Genomic DNA, 10,330 nt, shown 5'->3' on the forward strand with positions numbered 1-10,330 from the left:
GTGATTACTGTACTGGTAGCTAAAGAACTTGTCACCGTTTGGATTGGGGAGAGCTTGCGAGTCACGCTCTCAGTGCGTTAGGGCAAAGACACTAGAATAACAAGATGCGTAACGGCCATACATTCGTTTGGCACTATGCAGCCACTTTTTTTGTGAAGGCCAAATTTGCTCTCTTTCCGCTCGCTCACGCTGAGAGCGTAAGAAATCTAAAAATAGAATTAGCTTGCTTGTGTGAGTAAAAACAAGAGACGAGAACGCGTATATGTGTGCGTGTTGTGCTAGAAGACGATTTTCGGGCCGAAATCAATTCTGATCGAAGAAACGAATTTACATATTTGGAGTTGTGGCCAATTTCGTAGCAATATGATGAAATAAAATAAAAATTCCCTGACTATTATAATTTTAAAGTTTTTTATATTCGTTTGTTAAAATCGCCGCTCGAATTAGCTACCGTTTACATATTTATATTTTATTCTTATTTTATTTATATTATGTTATATTAATTAATTATTTGTAATATATGTAATATTCGGTACCCAGGGAACACCACGGGGAGGCCATTAGAATTGTAATGGGGTCCTATATTAATTAGGCCTTCGAGTCGTCTTGAAATATTTTAATGTATAACATTAAAACATTTCCATGTTCCCCAATTAAGTTATTTTTCTAACTATTGTTTTTTTTTTTTATATTTTGCGTCCAGTTTTCAGTCGCCTATTATTTAAATATAAATTTTTTTATATATGAGATAGAATGCTGAGCTTAGCTTGCTTTTTTTGTTTATCAGCTATCATCACAGTCCACTTGCAATGCTTAAAAAGCAAAACTTTTATAAGTTTGTTTAACAAAATGCACATAGCATAACATTCATTATTTTCATAAAACCATAATGAGAGGCACTACTTTCATTTGTGCACTTAATGCATTGCTCAACAATAAATTGTTTTATACACATTTGTTTTTTATTATTTTTAAAAATATTTTCGAAAACTTTAATGTGTATTTTGCAAATATTAAAAAATAAATCAGATGGTACCTTTAATTTCCCGAAGTCCGAGGCACGAAGTGCGGACACAAGCACTCAACAATCACTGCCTTATTAATTTTTCTCACGCCGCAAGCTGAATACCCTAATGACAAGTATTCTAATATAAAGTCATTTTCGAAATTTATTTTGTGATGTACATAGATTCGTCTATTACTATTTCTAAGCTTTATTTAAATAATAATAACGGTGAGGCAATGCAAAACAAGAATTTTTCGCATGGTGCCAATTGATAAAAAATAATATAGATTTACAGTCAACGAACTTCTAAGGTGAAGGGCATATTTTGCTATTTACATAGCAACAGCCGAGAGGGGTCAAAAAAAATTGTGCGCGCGCGAAGTGCATTGAATTGGCGCTCCTGGAAAATCTCGAAATTTTCCGGTCGCGCCGGCCCGACAGTGACAGGAGCGGCTGTCCCCAACGCACAAAGGTTGGGCCGCAGTAGGCTCAGCTTCAAGGGTCCAGGCATCGCCCGCCGTCGACGATCTTCAGGGCCATTGGGCAGGACAGGGTGAGAGCAGCAAACAACTTTCTCTTCACTATTTTCTCTTCCTTCCGTGTTGCTGTGGTGGCTGCCAAGTGCCAGTCACGCCAGCTGATCACGCAGTCAGCTGGGATAGCAGTGCTGGTAAACGGCAAAAGATCCCAGGTCTGGCAGCGCTGGTCGGCTGCCCTGGCATAGGTGGCGCTTTCTACTCAGTGCACTCACTGACAAAAGCTAGCAGCTACGGAAGTCACCAAACGATCTGTCCTCCTGGCGTAGCATACATATATGGGCGGCCAACGGTTATCCTTGGCAACATCCCATGGAATCCCGGAGACAAACCCACGAAACGAGCAGGAGAGGCAGAAGATGAGTGTAAAAAGTCAAGGAGCAGACCAATAGCCAACCAATTCTAAAATTCCTGGCTGATCCAGTATCCATGCGCGATCGAGCTTGAGGTTCTTGCAGTTATCGGTGCATTAATGAAGTGGAATGTGTATGTAATAGGTTTGAAATTTAAGATTGTGACTGACTGCAACGCGTTCACTATGACGATGAAGAAGAAGGACGTTCCTTTGAGGGTAGCTAGGTTCAAGCTACCTTCAACACTTTGATTATCAAATAGAACATCGCTCAGGGACGAGAATGAGACATGTTGATGCGTTGAGTAGAGTATCATGTTTTATGCTGAGCGATACTGTTATACATCGCTTGAAACAAGCACAATTACTCGATGAATGGACGAAAGTAGTGAGAAGCCTTGTAGAAAATAAAGGGTATGAAGATTTTTATATAGAAAACCAAATTCTTTTTAAAGATCCTAATCGCGAGCTTATTGTTGTACCGTCGCAGATGGAAAATAAATAATGAAGAAAACGCCAGATTTAGTTGAGAAATCTTACTTCATACCAAAACTTAAAGAAAAGGTTGTTCGTGTTGTGGACAGTTGTGTGGAGTTTATTGTATTTAATTCGAAAACTGGGAAGAAAGAAGGTTTCTTGACCCCGATTGAAAAGGGAGATACACCGTTGATGACGTATCACATTGACCATGTTGCGCCAATGGAGATGATGAGCAAGCGGTACAACCACATTTTAGCTATAGTTGACGGTTTTTCTAAATTTGTATGGTTGTATCACACCCGTAGCACAGCTTAGCTTGCTTTTTTTGTCTATCAGCTATCATCACAGTCCACTTGCAAGCTTAAAAAGTAAAACTTTTATAGAATAGAAAAAAAAATTTAACTGAAAACTGAATATATTGTGCATTTTAAATAATAAAAATGGTTCATTTACATACATCAAATTAATAAGTATACTAAATAATAAAAGCAAATACAAAGGAAATTATTATAACTACTGTAATTTGAAACATAAATTTTCCAAAAAGAAGACATTACATTGAGAATACGTAGTATACGTAGTTAATACGTAGTAGAAAATAAAAATTAATAAAATAAATAAAAAAATATGAAAACTGTTTATTGCAAAAGTCATATCTGTAGGCACGAAGTGCGGACACAAGCACTCTACAATCACTGCCTTATTAATTTTTCTCACGTCGCAAGCTGAATACCCTAATTACAAGTATTCTAATATAAAGTAATTTTCGAAATTTATTTTGTGATATACATAGATTCGGCTATTACTATTTCTAAGCATTATTTAAATAATAACAACATTAAGGCAATGCAAAACAAGAATTTTTCGCATGGTGCAAATTGATAAAAATTAATATAGTTTTAAAGTCAACGAACTTCTAAGGTGAAGGGAATATTTTGTCAAATTTACAATGCATAAGCATACGTGTGCACACATACAGTTGTCTGCTATCACTGTATGTGTAGAAAAGAGCTGTTTGCTGTAGCGCTCTCCGCTCTTTCTCTCTCGAACAAAAACTCAAGAGAGCCTGGAGCCACCTCTAGAGCCACGGCCAAAAAATCGCGTGCCAAAAATTTGTATGGCCGTTACGCATCTTGTTATTCTAGTGTCTTTGGTTAGGGTACCTTTTTTTGCAGTCATAAGCATTGGTGAGCAAGACCGCGATCGTTTGCATTCTGCATTGTTCCGGTGAAAAGAGAGTCGGCGCTCGTCTTGCTCTTTTTGTCCCATGGCCGAGGGAGGAAAGCTTTAAAGAAAAACAACTGAGCAGTTCGGGGTATGAAATGAGAATGACTTTATTACAAAAGTTGTCTGTTTCCCTCAAAATGTTTTTCGTTCGGGTTCGTATTGGCGATCATCGTTTAACTTTTTTCTCGTCTCCGTTTTCTAGTTTGCCGGATCGGTGTTGTTTCCCTGTGTTCGGAGAGAGGGGGCATGTTAAATCCTCCCCCCACCCAGTCCGAAGAGAAGGCCGTAAGGGGAAATGGCCTGATCGGAGAAAGGTGATTAGGCGACGTGTTGTTGGTATATGCCGCGAACTCCGACGATATTTTGAATTTAACAGTTATTTCTTTAGAAATGGGTATCTTAATGTTAAACATGAGTGTTGTATATATAAACGTTACATCTAATGCTAAGGTTACATTATATTCAAGTCTATATTGAAGCTATTCCTACTTTATAATGAATAAGTGTTATTTCTTGTTAATGTAGTTTGATAATAATATATTTATTAAATAGTGTTTGTCTATCTTATGTTCCTGCCACTGTTTTCTTAACTGTTTTCCTTTTTTATTGGTTGTGTAACTTTTGACCTTTAGTTGTTAGGACTCCTTTGTCTCTATCTACTTTGTGTAGTGAAAATCTCGGTGTTATCTTCTTTCTGCGGTTTTCTTTTCTAAATATTGTATCATTAGGCTCGACTTGTACTGGTGTCTCTCTGTCCTTGTTTAATTTAGCCAATCTTCTTTCTGCGGTCGCGTTTAAATGTTCCTGTACTGTATGTCTTTTCTAAATTCGTTTAACTTCTTAAGGTAATCGTGGTGATTGTCGAATGTTATTGTTTAGTTGAATATGTGAGTTCTTCCATGGAAGAGCTCGAAAGGAAGTGCTGGAGTGCATTGCATTGTTATATGTTGCTACTGCTTCTGCGAGTATTTGGACGTGCTCGCGTTCTAGGCATTCTTTCTTTCTTTTGTTCAAGATAATCATGTATAGTTCAGTTAATGTGGAGTGCAGTCTCTCGACAGAAACATTGCCCGTTGATTGTTGAAATACAGTTGTAAGAGCAGTTATTTGGAATTGAGTTAAGAGGTCGTTGAATAGACTGCCCGAAAATTTCGCGAAAATTTCGCTAAGGGGGTAGGCTTGCGCTAGCTTGGTGAATTTATCGATAATTGTGAGGTTACAAGTATTATTAATGAAATATATGTCTATATGTACGACTGCCAATAGTCCCTCTGGGGCGGTTGGGGCTTGCATCAATGGTCTATGGGGATGTCTATCGTATTTTAGGGTTAGGCAGGTATTACAATTTTTATAATTCGTATGATAATGTCTTCTAAATGCGGGAAATAAATGTCCCTTTTCAAATGGTTATACGTTTCATCTATCCCCCTATGATTGGCATTTAAGTGGTCCTGATCATTAGGATTCGTAATTTCGGTTAGCCATATATTGCAGCGGACAATTTTGTATAAATCAATTTCAAAAAAATAGTTTTTATAGGACTCTTCTATAATTTTGAAAATATCGTCCGGTGCAAATATAGCGCCGGTTTTATTCGGTTTCAGGGTGTTTGTAACGGAGTCGAAAGTATGCACGGGTTCTTTGATTATGTGTCTTACTTTATGGATAAATGGTGTTTCTACTTGTCTTAGGTTTGTTGATCCGGTACAGAATATTATTTGGCAATTGAAGTGATTTAGTGGTTGCGAAACGATTGGTATAATTTGTGGGTCTTCGTTTATGTTCAAGTTTGGCTCAATTCTGCTGAGTGCGTCAGCAACTACGTTTTGCGACCCTTTTTTTGTATACGACTTCGTAGTCGAAAGCGGACAGGATAGTTTTCCATCGAAGTAGTTCTGTCCTTTCAGATTTTCTAGCCAGATTAATGGCTTATGGTCAGTAACAATTTTGAATCTACGCCCGAAGAGGTATGGTCTGAAGTGACCTACAGACCAAATGATAGCTCGCATCTCTTTCTCTATCGTAGAATCGTCCGTGGCCGATAGTGTCCTGCTAGCGAAAGATAGGGGTCTGTCATTAGTGTCTGGACCTTGTGACAGCACAGAGCCTATCGCAAAGTTACTTGCGTCAGCGTGAACGGTTTATTAAAATCAGGGTATATGAGTATGGGATCATTACAAAGATCTTTCGACGTTTGCTTGTTTAATTTCATCGTCTATTATTATAGATTTCTTCCTCTTTAACTGTCTCGTTATGGGTTTAGTTATTTCGCAAAGTCCTTTTTGAATTTCCTGTAATACCCTAATAGTCCTAAAAATGATTTAATTTCCCTGGTTGTCTTTGGGCAGGGGAAGTCCTTGATGGTTTGAATCTTAAGTAGGTTTGGTTTGACTCCTTCCTGGGTTACGATATGTCTCAGGAAGTCGATTTCTTTCCTTAAGAAGCTACACTTGCTTGGTTGGATTTTTTGGTTTGCGTTTTGGAGTTTTGTGAAAACAGATTAAATATCTGCTATATGTTTTTGAAGTGAGAGGGAGAATACTATTATGTCATCGAGATAGATGAGACAGACGTTACCGACTAAGTCACCTAAAACATTGTCCATAACGCGTTCTTGAGACCGAAGGGCGTGAACTCGTAATGCCCATTTTCGACGGTGAATGCCGTCTTGCACGCGTCGCGTGTGTTCATTTGAATTTGGTGAAAGCCACTTGATAAGTCGATTGTTGTGAAATACATGGTCTTTCCTATGCTGTCTAGTATATCTGCAATGTTTGAGATAGGGTATCTATCAGAGACAGTTTTCTCGTTTAATTTCCGAAAATCGATTACCATGCGCCACTTTTTTTCGCCTATGATGTCACTTTTCCTTGGTACGACCCAAACTTTGGACTTCGGCGGCTATCATTGTTGTTGGTGTTGTTATCATATCGTGGTACATGACGAGCGTTGTTGCCATTATTATAGTTCTGATGTCGTGGTATGTAGCGACTGTTGTAGTCGCTATTGGATGGTTGTCCTTTTGCGTGTGGGTGATTCCTGTGGAATGGGATGTCGCGTCATCGGTTTTCTTGGTGTTTGTTTGGGCTTCTAGAGAAATTTAATTCAATCTGTCCGTACTCGTATGCTTTTTCGATTGTCTCTGGCCTTTGATTCCTAATGACTGACCTAAGTGGGGCAGAATCTATGGTATTGGTCACGTTTGGCCGCGAGAGAGTGTCCACTAGGGCCTGCTTCTCTGGCGAGTGACATTAAATCGCTCCTTATTTTAGCGGATATTTTCAAGTAAGTACTGTACGCCTGTTGTTTGGTCCACTGATGAGGATAACAAAAGAAACTGATCTACTCTGCCTATGAATCTATCAAGATTGTCAGGTTGGCCTTCGTAGGTTGGTAGTTGATGTACAAGGGTTAGTAGTTGTTGTAGGTTCATATTTGTGTTTGTTGATGAATTAACTATAGGACTTATTGGGCCTGTGTTCTCGACTTTTACTGTAATACATGATTTAAATAGGTATTCAATAGAGTGTATTTGTTTTATAGGTTGGTGAACATGTGACAACAGTAGGCGTTAAGATGGAAATTTTTTTTTTCGGTTCTTTTTTTTATCTATACATATATGTATTATTTTTCTTGAATTAATTGAGTGGGTTTTTTTTTAGTGCGAGCTGTGCAAAAAGAATTCAACTGAATTCAACAGAACTCAACAGTGTACAAGCGAGCACGACGTCAAGCGTCTCGCCGCCACTCTGGCGCGACATCAGCTTTTGGCGGCAGCCAATGTACAGTGATGCGTCGACGTCGCAAGGGTTATACAAGCGGCGCAACACAAACACATACATGCTTACTTGATTTTGCAGAAGGAAACTGTATCACCGTGCAAATATTAAAATTTTTTTTTTTTTTGTTTTTTAGTATTATTATTATATTTTTTTTTTTTTTTTGCATTCATGTAAATTGATAAGTGAAAAGGATCCCGGTGCCTTAACATCGATTGTTGTACACATATTCGGTCGTTAATCACACAACTCACATTTATTTTTATAACTCACTGTGAATGAGATCCCGTTGCCTTGGAGGTGACTGATGTCCACATTCACCTCCTGCGCAGCGAGTTCTGTATTTATGTATATATTTGTTAAATAAATTTGTATTCATGTAAGTTGTTAAGTGAAAACGATTCCGGTGCCTTATCAGCGATTGATGTACACATATTCGGTCGTTAATCACACAACTTACATTTATTTTTTTTAAAAGCACTTGTGTAGAAGCTCCCGTTGTCTCGGAGGCGATCGATGTCCACATCCTGTCCTTGCGTAGCGAGTTCTGGTCACAACGAAGTCTAATATTCGACCATTCTGCACAACAACCAACACTCAGCGGCAGCGACGCCGCTCTGTCGCCGCGCCAAACGGTTGTTCTCAGAACTATAGAGACACAACAACCGTTCGCAGTGCAAATATAGGCTGATGTAATATTACCATAGTGATGAAATTACCATTCTTATGAAGTAACCAAAGAGCAAGCAATGCTCTCGCAAATATGCACACCAAGCGCTCTCCGACACACACAACCGGTAACCACACACAGTAGTTTGACATGTCAGAAACTTTTTCTTCTTTTTTTTTTTTTTTTTTGGTTAATTTACCATTTTTATGGGTTAGGGTGTATGGATGATCCCGGTGCCTTATCAGCGATTGATGTACACATATACGGTCATAACACACAGCAAAACCCAAAGCCCACGGCGCGTCTGACCCAAAATGGGCGGCTACGTGGCCTGTGCCTGTACTCTCGTCAGCCGGGCATCAGCACAGCTAAAACCCATTCTGCGTCTGAGCCAAGTTGGCCGGCAGAATGGTCTGCTTCTGCGCCGCATCGGCCGGCAGTGAATCTAAAACCTGGCGATAGGTATAAAGACGCAAACCTGGCAGTAGGAATAAAATGCAACAAGAAAATAGAATGTCTGGAAATAACTTTATTACTCCAGGTGGCAGCCACATATGTGGAAATCCACCCTCGGCTAATCCCGAGGCTAGGGCACGGATTCTGGAGGCCCTACCCAACATTCCCCCCATCCCCGCCCCGACGGCGGCACACTTGGCCGTCGGACCAAGCAATGCAACAAGTGCAAGTAAAGATGAAGAAAGCTTGGCGTTTGGGAAAAGGTCAAAGGTACTAAGAACCCCACCCCAAAACCTGAGCGATGGCAGCCCCAAGAGACCATTGGAAGCGACATCACACCCTACCAGAGCTCAACTAGCAAAGCGGGTCAAGACCCCTCAGCTAGAAATCAAGGAGATGGGAGCAATCCTGGACGACCTTCTGACGATTATTATTACTATTATCAATTAGTTTTTAAGTTTTTTTTCTCGCCTGTCCGTCGGCGGTGGCACCGTGTACGTTGCGTCGTTGTCCTCCTCCTTCAAATCCGCCATCGGGCGGCCGTTGTTGCGTGTCCGCCTGCAACATCCGCCACCAACCACTCCAACAACTGTCCAGCTGGCGGGCTTCGGTTTCCAGGTAATCCGTGATCTTTAAGGCGCCTGCCTCGCCTTTATCACTTCGATTGGGGAGAGGTTCACCATCTGGCTGCCGGGATGTGCGGAGCGTGGAGATCGGAGCCAACCCAACGGCGGCTGGCGTGGCAGCGACAGACGGTTGCGGACAGCCTGGCGGTGGTTCCCGGATCTCGGATGGGCGGCGAGGGCATGCCCGTCTGGCGATGCCACTGACGTCACGCGGCTTTTATGAAGATACTATCCATATATAACACCGAAGACCGAATCTAGTACACTTACCTTTACACTTACGTATCTGCATATATATAGTGACGTATTCGCGCCAACTCATCACGATAAACATATATGCCACGCAGGCTGGCCAGCTCAATTAATTGAATATTCGCGCCACCCAAACTGGGCCGCTCTTGTAAACAGATTCCCAAGCCTGACCTAGCAGTTTCGTCTGCTCTCTCTGAGGCTCTCCTCAACGTAAACATCCAAGAACATCTCCCAAGATTAAACTAACATAACATGATTTTATCAGTTGCTGATCTACCGTTTAAAGCTATTTTCTGCGTTATCTACGTGTCGATCGTCTATTACTTCACTTCACAACCTTGGGAGATATTCCGTTTTTCCTATTCTTTATTTCTGTAACCCATAGAGGCCCCTCCTTAATCTCACTCACATTCGAAATTAGTCTTAAGTTGAAAGTTATACAGTAAAGTTCAATAAGTCTTAAACCGATATTCAATAAAACCAAAACGAATTTATTCAGTGTTTAATTTATTTCGGAGTTGATCCTAGTTTAAATACGGATAACTTGTTCGACTTGGAAAATAAAAACTATTTAACTTTCAGCGTTGATCTTAGTTTAAATACGGATCATTTGTTCGGCTCAATTAAAAAACTATACATAAATACATACATATATATAAATATAATAAAACACCGCCAAAGACGGTTCTGCAATCTTCATCAAAGCCAATATTCGCCACAGTCAAAATAAATCAACAATGCGCACTGATTTACAAGTCACCATATCACCATATTTTGATATTATCAAAATAGCTTCTCTGTATCTTCCTCCAAAATAAGCGTTGGACTAGAAACGACTTTGATCAGCTACTGATGACATTGGGATTTTTGTCGTAAATGGGGTGCCAATAAATAAACTTTCGAAACATTTAGGAATGTCCTAGGCAGAAGCATTAACCTAAACATG

The 10,330-nt window shown here is 40.0% G+C and overlaps 1 pseudogene; it reads right to left on the reverse strand.

Annotated features, from left to right (window-relative positions):
* LOC6621423 overlaps positions 1-9,314 on the reverse strand; it is a 31,520-nt pseudogene extending 22,206 nt beyond the window's left edge.
* Positions 9,315-10,330: the final 1,016 nt, after the last annotated feature.

This window comes from Drosophila sechellia, chromosome 2R (genome assembly GCF_004382195.2).
Source record: "Drosophila sechellia strain sech25 chromosome 2R, ASM438219v1, whole genome shotgun sequence".
Classification (NCBI taxonomy): Eukaryota; Metazoa; Arthropoda; class Insecta; order Diptera; family Drosophilidae; genus Drosophila; species Drosophila sechellia.